Genomic DNA, 16,105 nt, shown 5'->3' with positions numbered 1-16,105 from the left:
ACAGAATTCAATAAATTTTGTATAATTTTACAAATTATCAATCAAATTATCATACACAATTTTTTAATTCTCTCAATTTATCATACACAATGTTTTAACTCTCTCAAACACTTTCAATCAATCTCTAACGACCACGATTCAACTCACCACCACCACCACATGGCTAACAACAATGATAACATTGATGAAGTCCTCGTCTTTCCTCCCACTTCACTCGCAGTCAAGGCCACCTTCTTCCGCCGGAGTTCCACCCACTACAGCTCCCCGTCCGGAACCAGCCCCTGCTAGCAGCATGCTACTCCGGCCTTAGCTTTCGCAACAGAACTCCTTCGACATGGTGTCAGAGCCGTTCTGGAAAGGGCACGTGGTGACGCTCCTGAGCAAATTCGACGACGAAGAGTAGGACGGCGAAGACGGGTTATGTGCGGATGGCAATAGGACACAATCTCAAGAAAGGCGGTTGCGGCACAGGAGGTGGCGGAGGCGGCTGCTGCAAGGGAGGAGGTTGGAGAGGGAGAGGAAGATGAGGCAGCACAGTCAGTGATAAAGTCACTAATGGACTTGTTGGAGGAGATTGACAAAGCGATGAGGCTTGAAAGATCGAGGTATATTCTGAGCAATGATGAGAAATTTGATGAAGATGAGGAAGATGAGGATGGTGGTGTTAATGACTTGGAATACAGATTATATAATAGAGGCCATTGATGATTGGATTTGAAAGTGAAAAGAGAGAAAGAGGTTGAAGAAGAAGATAATGACGAAGATAATTCAGGGAATAAAATTTGGGGATTAGGGTTTTAAAAGGAGAAAGGGACCAGATTACAAACAAAAAAATTTCGTTTACCACGTGGTAGGAAACAGTCCACCTCACTTTTTCGACGATCAGTGATGGACGAAAACTGCCTGAGGGACTACTATAAGTCCCAGAGTGTAATTTCGAGGATAAAATTGAGTAACTATTAACTTCAGGGACCACTTTGAGTCTCGAGTGCAACTTCAAGAACTACTTTGAGACTTAACTCACAAAAAAGTCTGTTAAAAAACTAAAAAAAAATCTAAATTCATTACCCAAAATTACTTTGACACTATTCTACTCTCACACTAAAAAAACACTAAAATTCTTTCTTTTTTTCCTCTCATCACCTCTTTTCTACCGGAATACTCTTTTGCTGTCACAAGCATCTCTGTCATCATCCTCAGCCATTTTGTATTGGAAAAACGTCTCTGTTGCGTCGAATCCTGCTCCGCCAATCACGATGCATAAAAAAATTGTGATTCTGTTCATATTGCCAGAGAATATCATTGCCAGTTCATCCATTTATTGTTGTCATCATTGCGTTCGCAGGTGTCTTGCTATATTTCCTTTTATCTTGTTGTTTAAAAAAATGTCTAAAAAATCAAGAAAAATAACATTTAAAATTATTAGAAAAAGAACCTCTAAAACCTAACAAAAAATATCTAAAAATTAATAAAAAATATTCAAAATATTAAAAAAAATCGAAAGCCAAACAAAATGAAAAAAAATCTAAAATTATTGAAAAAAGAAGATCCGAAACTTAACAAAAAAAATTCAAAATTTAGTAAAAAAAAATTATATCTAAAATTATTTTAAAAACATCAAAAACCTAACAAAACAAAATATCCAAAATTATTGAAAAAGTACATTTGCAACATAATAAAAAGAAACTTCCAAAACACAAGAAAAAGAAACATGAGAAAAACTAAGAAAAAGAAACATCTAAAACTATTAAAAAATCATCGAAAACCTAAAAAGAAAAAATATCCAAAACCTAAAAAAAGACACATTTAAAACCTAAAAAAAAGAAACATCCAAAACTATTAAAAAGAGACGCAGAGGGAGAAAAATAGCAGTAGAGGGCGATGCAACACGCTACAACTTCTACGTTTTTTGGAAGGAGATGAAGGGAATGAGAATGGCGCATGTTTTTTGGAATTTTAAAATCAGGTTTCTTTTTTTTTTTTAAAGTTGGCAGCTATGTTAATAAGTTAGTTGTATATAGAGTTGGTTTCCTATATTTCTCCTAGCGCACCAATAAAATAGGGATCAATTTACAAGGGTTGTAGTTGTACAAATATTAAGGGGTAACAACGATTTTGATCCTTATGGTTTAACTAGAAAGTTAAATTCGTCCCCAAAAATTTTTTTTTTTGGCGTTCGAATTCATCCCTAAGATTCAATATGGTTTTAAAATTGTTCTTCTTTTAAATTTTGAACAAAAATACCGCTTACTTAATATACACAATTCTCTCTCTCACACACCCACACATCTCACTCAACACACATACCTCTAAGAAGAAAGAAAGACAAAGACAAAGGGAGAGAGAAGCTAGAAAGAAAAAGAGGATGAAGGAGAAGGAAGGGAAAGGCAATGCCGGCGAGTCAAGGTGTTGTTATCATCGTCGTTGTTGAAGAAAGAAGCGAGAAGAGAGGCTGAGAAAGAGAAGGGACTCAAATAGTAGTGAAGAATTGAAGGAGGAATAAAGAGATGAAGAAGGAGGAGGGTGCAGCGGCGATGGAGGGATGAAGAGAAAGGGACATCATGCGGAGAAAGAGAGAGAGAGAGATAACCGAAAAGGGGTTGACGGAGGAGTGTTGTTGTCACCGTCGTATGCTATTCTAGTCCTGCATCCCTCTATTCTGAGAGATCTCTATGCTACTACGGTTGTTGTGCCCTTGTTCGCCAAAAATGCACCAAAGCTTCCAGATTCATCGGCTGCATCACCCTTGTCTAAATTCTTCTATCCTTCAATTTATTCTGTTTTCATATTACCTTTACCTCCAATAATGATTTTCTGTCTTCCTTCCATTTTGTTTTACTTCACTGTGAGGTTGATCAATTGGGTGTGAGAATGTTTAGATCTACTGAAGAGAGTATTTTAATTAGTTGTTGATGTTAAATTTGAGATTATCTGAGACTGTTTGCTTTGTTGTTGTTATTGTTTTTTTTATCTCTTCTTGCAGAGTGTGCAAAAATAATGGATTTATGAAAACAGTGAGAGAAAAGGTACGGTATTTTTATGAAAGGATATTTTTGTTTAAAATTTAGAGAAAGAACGATTTTTAAAACTAAATTAAATTTTAGAGACGAATTCGAATGTAAGAAACACTTTGGAGATGAATTTTATTTTTGAGTTAAAACCATAGAATCCAAAATCGTACCCAACCCAAATATTAATGATCAATAATTATTAAAAATCATTAGGAAATTTAATTTTACATTTTTTTATAATTTTTAATTAATAATTTTAATTTGTGTTCTTATAAAATAGGTTTAATTATTCTATTAGTCCTTATAGTTTCATCAAATTTTTAATTAGGTCCCTATATTTTTTTCTATCAATTGGATTCCTACACTGCTTTTAATTTTGTAATTAAGTCCTTTCTAGTGTAAAAATATTAGAGTTAACTAAATATTATTTCGCAAATTGAAAATATTTATAATTAAAAACTTAACTAAGTCTTTGACCTCATGTATTTTGGTATAATTTTAACATGAAAAGGATGTAATTACAAAATTAAAAATAGTGTAGGAACCGAATTAAAAGAAAAAAAGTATAAGGATCTAATTAAAAATTTAGAGAAACTATAGAAATTAATAGAATAATTAAACCGTTAAAATATATGTTAGTTAAATATTTTAAGATACTAACAAATACTTGTGAAAAATATGAAAGTATAAATATTTTATCAAAATAACAATTAACAAGAGCCTTTGCATTTTCAATAAAAAAAATTCCTTTTCTCTATTCTATTGCTATTAACAAAACCTTTACTACCAAGTTTCTTCCGGGGAACTTTTATTGTTATCCTAAAAATCGATATTTGATATTTTATATAAAGAAAAACACATTATCATATAAAATTATTATTATATTCTTCGATTAATATTTTTTGTCAATTCTTTTTTTTTATTGATATTAGAGTATTTTTAAAAAATTAAAAATATAATCTAAATAGGTGTATAATAAAACAAATATATTTATAATTTATCCTTAAAAATATTAAAAATAATTTCTAATAATTTATAGTAATAAACAATAAATTTGTTTTATATATCGAGTACAATATTTCTGAAAATATAATTAAAATTTTTTTTTTTTGACATAGACTACATAGTAGTCGACGTAGCATCGGCTTACAACTCTATGATAGGTCGGACAACACTAAATCGACTTACTGCAGTAGTCTCTACCTTTCATATTTGCATGAAGTTTTCTACTCCTGGAGGGATAGTCATTATAATAGAAGACCAGAAACTAGTAAGAAGATGCTACAATGAAAACCTGAACTTACGAAGGTATACAAAAGAAAAAGAAGTCAACACTATAGAATTTGGAGGTGTCCGAGTTCGGAAAGAACTGAGAGCCCAATCGGAAGGAAAGATCGAGGAAGTCCAGATTGGAGATGAAATCAGAAAAATAACCAACGTGGGGGCTAACCCGGAGAACAGTTAAAACAAGACCTTATTAAGCTCATATGAGAAAATTCCGATATCTTTACCTGAAAAGCTTCCGACATGCCTGGAATCCACCCCCCGTCCTCATGAGCCATAGGCTCGCTGTCTATCTTGACTTCCGACCTGTTCAACAGAAATGATAAAAGCTTAGCCCTGAATGAGCAGAAGTCGTTGAAGAGCAAGTCTGATCACTTTTGGAAGTCGGATTCATAAGGGAGGTAAAATACCCATTATGGCTTGCTAACGTGGTGCTCGTGAAGAAACAGAACAGGAAGTGGAGGATGTGCATTAATTACATCGACCTCCACAAAATTGTCCCAAGGACCCATATCCACTTCCTAGTATTGACGCTCTGGTAAATTCGGCCTCATGCTACAAATACTTGTCTTTTATGGACGCATATTTGGAATACAACCAAATTCCGATGTATAAGCCGGATCAAGAGAAGACATCTTTCATTAATCTTAGGATAAACTACTGCTATGTGGTAATGCCCTTTAAGTTGAAAAATGCAGGAGCCACTTATCAAATGTTAGTAAACAAGATGTTCTCATCCCACCTCAAGAAATTGATGGAGGTCTACGTATATGATATACTTGTAAAGACTAGAAAAGAAGCCAGTATGCTATCCTACCTTACCAAAGTGTTCAACATGATAAGGCAGCACGTGATGAGATTAAATCCCACAAAGTGCATCTTTGCCGTAGAAGCCAGGAAGTTCCTAGGATTCATGCTCACTCAAAGAGGCATTGAAGCCAACCCAGACAAATATAGGGTCATCATGGAAATGAAAAGCCTGATCTGTTTAAAAGAGGTCCAACAGTTAAATGGTAGTCTAGCAGCCTTGTCTAGATTCTTGGCCGGGTCGGCTTTGAAATCCTGCCATTGTTCACCAATCTCAAGAAAGAAAAGCAATTCCAATGGTCTCAAGAATGTGAGCAAGCCTTCTAAAATTTTAAAAATTCTTGAGCCAGCCACCAATCCTGACTCAACCCAAAGAAGGAGAAGAACTCGTATTGTGCGTAGTCATTGCAGACAAGGCCATGGCCTTGTCCCTTGTCTGAGAAGATAGGGGGGAGGCAACGACCTATTTATTTCACGAGTAATGCATTACAGAAGGTAGAACTGAACTACCAAAAAATAGAAAAATTTGCCCATGTTCTTGTCTTAGCCTCCAAAAGACAACGATCTTACTTCCAAGCCCATACTATCAAAGTCCAAACTAACCAACTGGTGCGGTGTTTTACAACCCACAAACTAATCGGCAAGTGCACCGGGTCATACCAAGTAATACCTCAGGTGAGTGAGGGTCGATCCCACGAGGATTGATGGATCAAGCAATAATAATTGAGTGATAGGCTTAGTCAGGCAAACAGAAAGTAATGTTTGGGCAATATAAAAGACATTAAACAATATAAAGAATATTGAAGGAAGGCAAGTAAATAATTTGGGAAGAAAATATGGAGAAGATAGTTAAGGTTTTAGAGTTATCTATTTTTCTGGATTAACTTTTCTTACTAACTATTTTAATCATGTAGGATTTAATTTATGGCAAACTATATGTGACTAGACCCTAATTCCTTAGACCTTTCTAGTCTCCTCTAATTTTCATTAACTGCCAATTCCTTGGTCAATTAATTCCAATTAGAGGGTGATGATCAAATTCCAGTTTATATGCCACAAAAACTCTAATCACCTAAAAATAAAAGGATTATATGTCACGAATCCCGTTAAATCCAGATAATTAAAATTTAGGAGAATATATTTTCAAGCTGTTGTTCAAGTAAAGAGCTTTTCCAAGTTATACAAAAACTCAATTAGAAAGAGGGTCATACTCCCGTTCCACCCAAATTCATGAGATAAAGAGCGAAAACAATTCTTAAATTATAAATCCATACATGAATTAAAATAGAAAAGCAATAAAATCAATCCATACAAATAGACAGAGCTCCTAACCTCAACAATGGAGGATTAGTTGCTCATGGTTCAGAGTAGAAAACTAGGATTGTAAATTGGAATGGAATAATGTTGTGCTTGAATCCCCCTATTGGAATCCCCCTTTTATATTTAATCCTAATTAATTTAAAATCTATCTTCAAAAATAAAATAATATCTTTTCCTAAAATAAGATTTAAATTTAAATCAGAATTAATTAAATAATCAAGTCTTCAATTGATGGATGGGGACCACTTGTTTCGTCCATTCTGCAGCTTCTAATATGTGTTTTCTGGGCTGAAAACTGGGTCAAAACAACCCAGAAATCACCCCCAGCATTTTTCTGCGTTTTCTGCACGTGGCGCATGTCACGCGTACGTGTCGATGGTCTTTTTCGCGTGTCACGCGCACGCGTCAGGTACGCGCACGCGTCGCTGTGCAACTTTGCTTTTCACGCGTCGCCATGGATAGCTCCAAATCACGCGTACGCGTCAGGCACGCGCACGCGTCGCTCCTCGCTGGTCAGCTCCTTGGTTTCTTCTCTTTCTCTGCAGAAACTCCATCAAATCTATCCGAAAGCTACCTAAAATAAACATAATTGCACAAGACTCAAACTAGCATTCTTAGTGGCTAAAAGATAATTAATTCTTAATAAAACTTAATAAATTAAATGCAAATTTACTAGGAAAAGGTAAGAAAGATGCTCACGCATCACAACACCAAACTTGAATTGTTGCTTGTCCTCAAGCAACCAAACTAATATAGGCTTAGAATGTAGATTTGCATGAGAATGAGAGTTCGATTAATATCATGTCTCTTCTTACAGTGGGGTTTACAACTACAATCCTGAATAGTTTTGGCATCTCACTCTCCCTTGAATCAGAAGAATGTTAGTGTCATTCGGAATTAGAATTCGGATAATATTATGAATTCTCTGATCTTTTGTAGCTTAATTTAACCCTTGAACACAGCAGTTTTTCTTTTCTTTGGTGCTTTGCACCTTGAGCCTAGCCGTAACTTTAAATGTTTTGTCTCAATTTTTACTTGACACAGAAACACCACAAGCACTTAACTGGGGAACTCTTTTTGGAGTTTTGATTTTTCTTTCAGCTACTCCCAGACAGTGGTGCTCAAAGCCTTTGGCATACTCTTCTAATTGCAATTGATCTCGACTCTAAATGTTTTGTCTCAAGGATTACTTGACATAAGAACACCACAAGCATATAACTAGGGAAACAACTCTTTGAGCTTTTAATCATGTCTGACCTTCCTAGTCATTGATGCTCAGAGCCTTGGACCTTGCTTCTCTCTTTTTTTTTCAATGCTGTTTCTTTTGCTTCAAGGATTACATTTTTTGTTTATTTTAGAGAAATCATAATAATTCTCTAAATCCCTATTCCTTGTACATTAACATTCTTTGATTCAAATTTAAATATGCACTGTTCATGTCATGCATTCAGAATCACAGAAAATACCACCACATTTAAGTGAATAAGACTACTCTTCAATATAAACTCAATTTCTCATGCAATATATCACTTCTTTTTCTTTTCCTTTTTAGATTCAAGTTTAGTGAGCGGTACATGAGACATATAACAGAATGAAACTAATTCTAAAAACCGAAAGTACTGAAGATCATGCAGGCAATCAAAGCAACAGAAAATAGAAAACAATAAAATAAGAACGGAAGAGAAATAGAATGAAAGGAACTCAACCATCTCAGTTATCCTGGTGGTCATCTCATTCCTCCATGAAGAACATTGATGAGCGGAGATTTTATACGCTTTTTGAGGGTAATTTCATGTAGTTTTTAGTATGTTTTAGTTAGTTTTTAGTATATTTTTTATTAATTTCTAGGAAAAATTCATATTTTTGGACTTTACTATGAGTTTGTGTATTTTTCTGTGATTTCAGGTATTTTCTAGTTGAAATTGAGGGAACTGAGCAAAAATCTACTTCAGGCTGAAAAAGGACTGCAGATGTTGTTGGATTCTGGCCTCCCTGAACTCGAAATGGATTTTCTGGAGCTACAAGAGTCCAAATGGCGCGCTCTCAATTGCGTTGGAAAGTAGCCATCCAGGGTTTTCCAGCAATATATAATAGTCCATACTTTGCTCAAGGATAAACGACGTTAACTGGCGTTCAACACCAGTTCCATGTTGCATTCTGGCGTTAAACGCCAGAAACAGGTTACAAGTTGGAGTTAAACGCCCAAAACAGGTTACAACCTGGCGTTTAACTCCAGAAACAGCCTAGGCACGTGTAAAGCTCAAGTCTCAGGCCCAGGACGCACCAAGTGGGCCCCAGAAGTGGATTTTTGCACTATCTATCACAGCTTATTCATTTTCTGTAAACCTAGGTTACTAGTTTAGTATTTAAACAACTTTTAGAGAGTTATTTTGGACCTCATGACATTTTAGATCTGAACTTTGTACTCTTTGACGGCATGACTCTCTAAACTCCATTGTTGGGGGTGAGGAGCTCTGCTGTGTCCCGATGAATTAATGCAATTATTTCTATTTTCTATTCAAACACGCTTGTCTCTATCTAAGATGTTCATTCGCACTTCAATATGATGGATGTGATGATCCGTGACACTCATCACCATTCTCAACCTATGAACGCGTGCCTGACAACCACCTCCGTTCTACCTTCGATTGAATGAGTATCTCTTGAATTCCTTAATCAGAATCTTCGTGGTATAAGCTAGAATCCATTGGCAGCATTCTTGAGAATCCAGAAAGTCTAAACCTTGTCTGTGGTATTCCGAGTAGGATTCAAGGATTGAATGACTGTGACGAGCTTCAAACTCACAAGGGTTGGGCGTAGTGACAGACGTAAAAGGATCAATGGATTCTATTCCAGCATGAGTGAGCACCGACAGATGATTAGCCGTGCGGTGACAGCGTACCTGGACCATTTTCACTGAGAGGATGGATGGTAGCCATTGACAATGGTAATCCACCAACACACAGCTTGCCATAGGAGGAACCTTGCGTGCGTGAAGAAGAAGACAGGGGGAAAGCAGAGATTCAGAAGACAAAGCATCTCCAAAACTCCAACATATTCTCCAATACTGCATAACAAGTATTTAATTCATGCTCTTTTATTTTTCGCAATCCAAACTGATAATTATAATTGATATCCTGACTAAGAATTACAAGATAACCATAGATTGCTTCAAGCCAACAATCTCCGTGGGATTCGACCCTTACTCACGTAAGGTATTACTTGGACGACCCAGTGCACTTGCTGGTTTGTGGTACGAGTTGTGAAAAGTGTGATTTACAATTCGTGCACCAAGTTTTTGGCGCCGTTGCCGGGACTGTTTGAGTTTGGACAACTGACGGCTTATTTTGTTGCTTAGATTAGGAAAAATTTTTCTTTTTAGTTTAGAGTCTTCTATTATTGTTTTTGGTTGAAATTTTTTTTAATCCTTATTTTTCTTTTTAAATTTTTCGAAAATTTTATAAACTGATAGTTGAGTTTTTCTGTTTAAGTTTAGTTTCATATTTTAAGTTTGGTGTCAATTGCATTTATTTTATTTTATTTTCTTTTAAATTTTTGAATTTGTGTTCATTGTTCTTTCTTAATCTTCAAGTTGTTATTGTTTATTCTCCTTGTTTGATCCTTGGTTTGTCTTGTTTTGTGTCTTTTCTTGTTTTTCTTGTGCTTTTTCGAATCTTTAGTTTCAAAAATTTTTTTATTTATTAAATACCTTGTTAAAATACGTTAAATTTATAGCTCAATTGGCTAGAGCATTGTGCTTATGTTCTTGGTAATTGGCTATCTTTTTTTTAAAACTTTTTCAAAAATAATTTTTCTTTGATTAAATCTTGTGCCAAACTTTTAAGTTTGGTGTTCTCTTGTTATTTTTCTCTAATTTTCGAAAGGTTATTTTCAGTTTTCTAAAAGTTTTAAGTTTGGTGTTCTTTTTTTTATGTTCTTGAATCTTTGAACTTTGTTCTTGTTGTTCTTGTGAGTCTTCAATGTGTTCTTGAGTCTTCTTTGCATTTTTATCTTAAAATTTTTAAGTTTGGTATTCTTTGGTGTTTTCTCTCCAAAATTTTCGAAAATAAGGAGCATTGGATCTAAAAATTTTAAGTTTTGTGTCTTTTTATTGTTTTGCTCTTTCCTCATTGAATTCAAAAATATTTTTTTCCTTATTTTAATTGATTTTTCGAAAATCACCTTTAAAAATCAAATCTTTTCAAAATTTAAAAATTTTCAAATCTTTTCAATTAATTAGTCAATTCAACATTCAAATTTCTTTTTATTTTTCTTTTCCTTTTTATTTTCGAAATATATATTTTACTTTCTAATTATTTTACTTTATTTTATTTCTTTTTTCGGTTATTTTTAATTAAATAAAATAAAAAATAAAAAAATAAAAATATATTTTACTTGTAATTCACATCATCTCCCTTTCTCCGTCATGGATCTAAGTGGAAATGAACAGTCTAGAAGGACTCTGGGGTCATATGCTAACCCCACTACTGCTGCATATGGGAGTAGTATCTGTATACCCTCCATCAAAGCAGGCAGTTTTGAGCTAAATCCTCAGCTCATTGTCATGGTGCAGCAAAACTGCCAGTATTCCGGTCTTCCACAGGAAGAACCTACTGAGTTTCTGGCACAATTCTTGCAAATTGCTAACACAGTACGTGACAAGGAGGTAGATCAGGATGTATACAGACTGTTACTGTTTCCGTTTGCTATAAAAGATCAAGCTAAAAGGTGGTTAAACAACAAACCCACAGCAAGCATAAGGACATGGAAACAGTTATCAGACAAATTCCTGAATCAATATTTCCCTCCAAAAAGGATGACACAGCTAAGGCTAGACATCCAAGGCTTTAAACAAGAGGATGATGAATCCCTTTATAATGCCTGGGAGAGGTACAGAGGGATGCTAAGGAAATACCCCTCTGAAATATTTTCAGAGTGGGTGCAGTTAGACATCTTCTACTATGGGCTTACAGAAGGAGCTCAGATGTCCCTAGATCACTCAGCTGGTGGATCTATATACATGAGGAAAACTATTGAAGAGGTTCAAGAGCTTATTGATATAGTTGCCAGAAATCAGTATCTGTACATAAACAGTGAGTCCTCCATAAAAGAAGAAGCCAAAGCAGTGTCTACTGAACTTGGTCCTCCAGAACAAGTTGCTGAACTCAATCAACAATTGTGCTTTCTAATAAAACAGCGAGCAGAATTCAAGGAGATGCTACAAGACACTAAAAATGCTAATAAAAATATGGAAGCACAATTGAATCAAACAAAACAGCAGTTAACAAGGCAGATAACAGAAGAGTGCCAGGCAGTTCAATTAAGAAGTGAGAAAACATTAAATACTTCGCTTCAGAACAGCAGAAAGCCAAGGAAAGAACAACTGATAGAGGATGAGCAGAATATCATCCAGAATCCCTCTGAGGATAGTAAAAGCCCAGAGAGGAATGATTCTGGCGCTCAAACGCCAGAAAAGGATGGAGAGCTGACGTTAAACGCCCAACCCATGCTCAGTTCTGGCGTTCAAACGCCACAAACAAACAAGGAGTTGGCGTTAAACGCCCAAAGGAAGCTCAGTTTTGGCGTTCAAACGCCAGGAACAGGTAAGGAGTTGGCGTCCAATGCCAATCCAGCTTCCACCCCTGGCTTTCAAATGCCAGCGAGGGATCAGACACACACAAGTGCTGATAACAATCCCTCTAAAAAGGCTTTCCTAACCACCTCTGTAGGAATTAAACCTGCAGCAACCAAGGTTGAGGACTACAAGGCCAAGATGCCTTATCCTCAAAAACTCCGCCAAGAGGAGCAGGATAAGCAATTTGCTCGCTTTGTAGACTATCTCAGGACCCTTGAAATAAAGATTCCATTTGCAGAGGCACTTGAGCAAATACCTTCTTATGCCAAGTTCATGAAAGAGATCTTGAGTCATAAGAAGGATTGGAGAGAAACTGAAAGAGTTCTCCTCACTGAAGAATGCAGTGCAGTCATTCTGAAAAGCTTCCCAGAAAAGCTTAAAGATCCCGGGAGCTTCATGATACCATGCACATTAGAGGGTAATTGCACCAAGACAGCTCTATGTGATCTTGGGGCAAGTATCAATCTAATACCTGCATCCACTATCAGAAAGCTTGGTTTAACTGAAGAAGTCAAACCAACCCGGATATGTGTCCAACTTGCTGATGGCTCCATTAAATACCCATCAGGCATGATTGAAGACATGATTGTCAGGATTGGGTCATTCGCCTTCCCTACTGACTTTGTAGTGCTGGAAATGGAGGAGCACAAGAGTGCTACTCTCATTCTAGGAAGACCTTTCCTAGCAACTGGACGAACTCTCATTGATGTCCAAAAGAGGGAAGTAACCCTGAGAGTCAATGAGGATGAGTTTAAGTTAAATGCTGTCAAAGCCATGCAGCATCCAGACACACCAAAAGACTGCATGAAAGTTGATCTTATTGACTCTTTAGTAGAGGAGATCAACATGGTTGTGAGTCTCGAATCAGAGCTGGAAGACATCTTTAAAGATGTTCAGCTTGATCTGGAGGATTCAGAGGAAGTGAAAGAGCCTTTGGAAATTTCTCAGGAAGAGGAAAAACCTCCTAAACCCGAGCTCAAACCATTACCACCATCCCTGAAATATGCATTTCTGGGAGAAGGTGACACTTTTCCAGTGATAATAAGCTCTGCTTTGAATTCACAGGAAGAGGAAGCACTACTTCAAGTGCTAAGGACACAGAAAACAGCTCTTGGGTGGTCCATAAGTGACCTTAAAGGCATAAGCCCAGCTAGATGCATGCACAAGATCCTATTGGCGGATGATGCTAAGCCAGTGGTTCAACCACAGAGGCAGTTAAATCCAGCCATGAAGGAAGTGGTGCAGAAAGAGGTCACTAAGTTACTGGAGGCTGGGATTATTTATCCTATTTCTGATAGCCCCTGGGTGAGCCCTATTCAAGTTGTCCCCAAAAAAGGAGGCATGACAGTGGTTCATAATGAAAAAAATGAATTGGTTCCTACAAGAACAGTTACAGGGTGGCGCATGTGTATTGACTACAGAAGGCTCAATACAGCCACCAGAAAGGATCATTTTCCTTTACCATTCATAGACCAGATGCTAGAGAGACTACCAGGTCATGATTTTTACTATTTTTTGGATGGCTATTCAGGTTACAACCAAATTACAGTAGATCCCCAGGATCAAGAGAAAACTGCATTTACATGTCAATCTGGAGTATTTTCCTACAGAAGAATGCACCTGCAACCTTTCAGAGATGCATGCTCTCTATTTTCTCTGATATGGTGGAAAAATTTCTGGAAGTCTTCATGGATGACTTCTCAGTATATGGAGACTCATTTAGCTCCTGTCTTGATCACCTGACACTAGTTCTGAAAAGATGCCAAGAGACTAACCTGGTTTTAAACTGGGAAAAATGTCACTTTATGGTGACTGAAGGGATTGTCCTTGGACATAAAATTTCAAACAAGGGAATAGAGGTGGATCAAGCTAAAGTGGAAGTAATTGAAAAATTACTACCACCTGCCAATGTTAAGGCAATCAGAAGCTTTCTGGGGCATGCAGGATTCTATAGGAGGTTTATAAAGGATTTTTTCAAAAATCGCAAAATCTCTGAGCAATCTGCTAGCTGCTGATACGCCATTTGTGTTTGACACAGAGTGTCTGCAGGCGTTTGAAACTCTGAAAGCTAAGCTGGTCACAGCACCAGTTATTTCTGCACCAGACTGGACACTACCATTTGAATTGATGTGTGATGCCAGTGATCATGCCATTGGTGCAGTATTGGGGCAGAGGCATGACAAGCTTCTGCATGTCATTTATTATGCTAGTCGTGTTTTAAATGACGCCCAGAAAAATTACACAACCACAGAAAAAGAGTTGCTTGCAGTGGTTTATGCCATTGACAAGTTTAGATCATACTTAGTAGGATCAAAAGTGATTGTGTATACTGACCATGCTGCTCTTAAATATCTACTTACAAAGCAGGATTCAAAACCTAGGCTCATAAGATGGGTGTTGCTTCTGCAAGAGTTTGATATAGAAATAAGAGACAGAAAAGGGACAGAAAACCAAGTGGCTGATCACCTGTCCCGAATAGAACCAGTAGAAGGGGCGTTCTTCCCCCCTATTGAGATCTCTGAAACTTTTTCGGATGAGCATTTGTACGCCATTCAGGAAACACCATGGTTTGCAGACATAGCAAACTATAAAGCCGCAAGGTTCATACCCAAGGAGTACAACAGGCAACAAAAGAAAAAATTAATTACTTATGCAAAGTATTACTTGTGGGATGAACCCTATCTCTTTAAGAGATGTGCAGACGGAATAATCCGTAGGTGTGTGACTAGAGAAGAAGCACAGAAAATCTTATGGCATTGCCATGGGTCACAATATGGAGGTCATTTCGGAGGTGAGCGAACAGCCACCAAGGTCCTCCAATGTGGTTTCTATTGGCCCACCCTTTATAAGATTCCCGGGAGTTTGTACGTAACTGTGACAGTTGCCAGAGAGCTGGTAATCTGCCTCATGGTTACGCCATGCCTCAACAAGGGATCTTAGAGATTGAGTTATTCGATGTATGGGGTATTGACTTCATGGGGCCTTTTGATGACAAGTCATCCTAGCCTATTTTAGCTAGTCTTTTTCTTTTGTTTTCATTAGAATTATGCACTTTCTTGAGCTACAAGCAAGCTAATTGAGTAGATTTTCATGTTTCCCTTGATTGAACCAACCATATATGAATTCATGCCATTTCATGAGGTTTTATGCTATATTTGTTGCATATTATGAAAGATTGAATATCTCATGATTTTGAGCATAGCTTTGATGAGTTTGGTTGATTAATGATAGGTGAAGAAAGCTTGGAGAAAGGTTGAAGCAAAGAGGAATGGCTAGGAGTGAAGAGAGGACACTGGAATAAGTGAAATTGAACCAGGAAGCAAGAAGTTAGCCCCAACGTTAGCCCCCTAACTTGGAGGCTAACGTTGGAACTTGAAATTTCCTCCCTGGCCATCCCACGTTTGCGCCAACGTTAGCCCCCTAACTTGGAGGCTAACGTTGGCACATGAATTACAAAGGGAGAAGGGCCAACGTTAGCCCCCTAACTTGGAGGCTAACGTTGGAACTTGAGAAGATCTCCCCTGGGCACCAACGTTTGCGCCAACGTTAGCCCCCTAACTTGGAGGCTAACGTTGGCACATGAATTACAAAGGGAGAAGGGCCAACGTTTGCGCCAACGTTAGCCCCCTAACTTGGAGGCTAACGTTGGCGCCACTAGCACACAAAGCATTGCCAACGTTAGGGTCAAAGTTAGACCCCTAACGTTGGCACCAACGTCCATACCAGTAAATTATGTTTGCTGCTATGAAAAGTTGGAGCCAAAGTTAGACCCCTAACTTTGGCTCAAACTTTAGGTCCAACTTTGGCTAACTTCAAACCCGGTTCAATTGGTTCACTTTGGTTCTTCTTCAAACTTCAAGGGCAATCAACCAAGGCCTCTTTCAACCCAATTCCACCAAGAGCAAAGGCCCAACTCAAGGCTTGAAGATCATTTTTGAAAGTGTATAAATAGGATAGAATTCAAGTTATTAAGGGAGCTTTCCTTTTGGAATTTTCATAATAGTTTTCGGAGAGCTTTTGAACTTTAATTTCTTTGTTTCCATTGCTT

General features: G+C 37.1%; 1 pseudogene; it reads left to right on the top strand.

Moving 5' to 3' along the window:
• The first annotated feature begins 159 nt into the window (after positions 1 to 159).
• Positions 160 to 705, top strand: LOC148577414 (uncharacterized; annotated as a pseudogene).
• The last annotated feature ends 15,400 nt before the right edge of the window (positions 706 to 16,105 follow it).

Source organism: Arachis ipaensis, chromosome B1 (genome assembly GCF_059453495.1).
Source record: "Arachis ipaensis isolate K30076 ecotype BB chromosome B1, ASM5945349v1, whole genome shotgun sequence".
NCBI classification, from domain to species: Eukaryota; Viridiplantae; Streptophyta; class Magnoliopsida; order Fabales; family Fabaceae; genus Arachis; species Arachis ipaensis.
The sequence above is the reverse complement of the archived record's forward strand: the minus strand, read 5'-3'. Positions and strand labels throughout refer to the sequence as shown.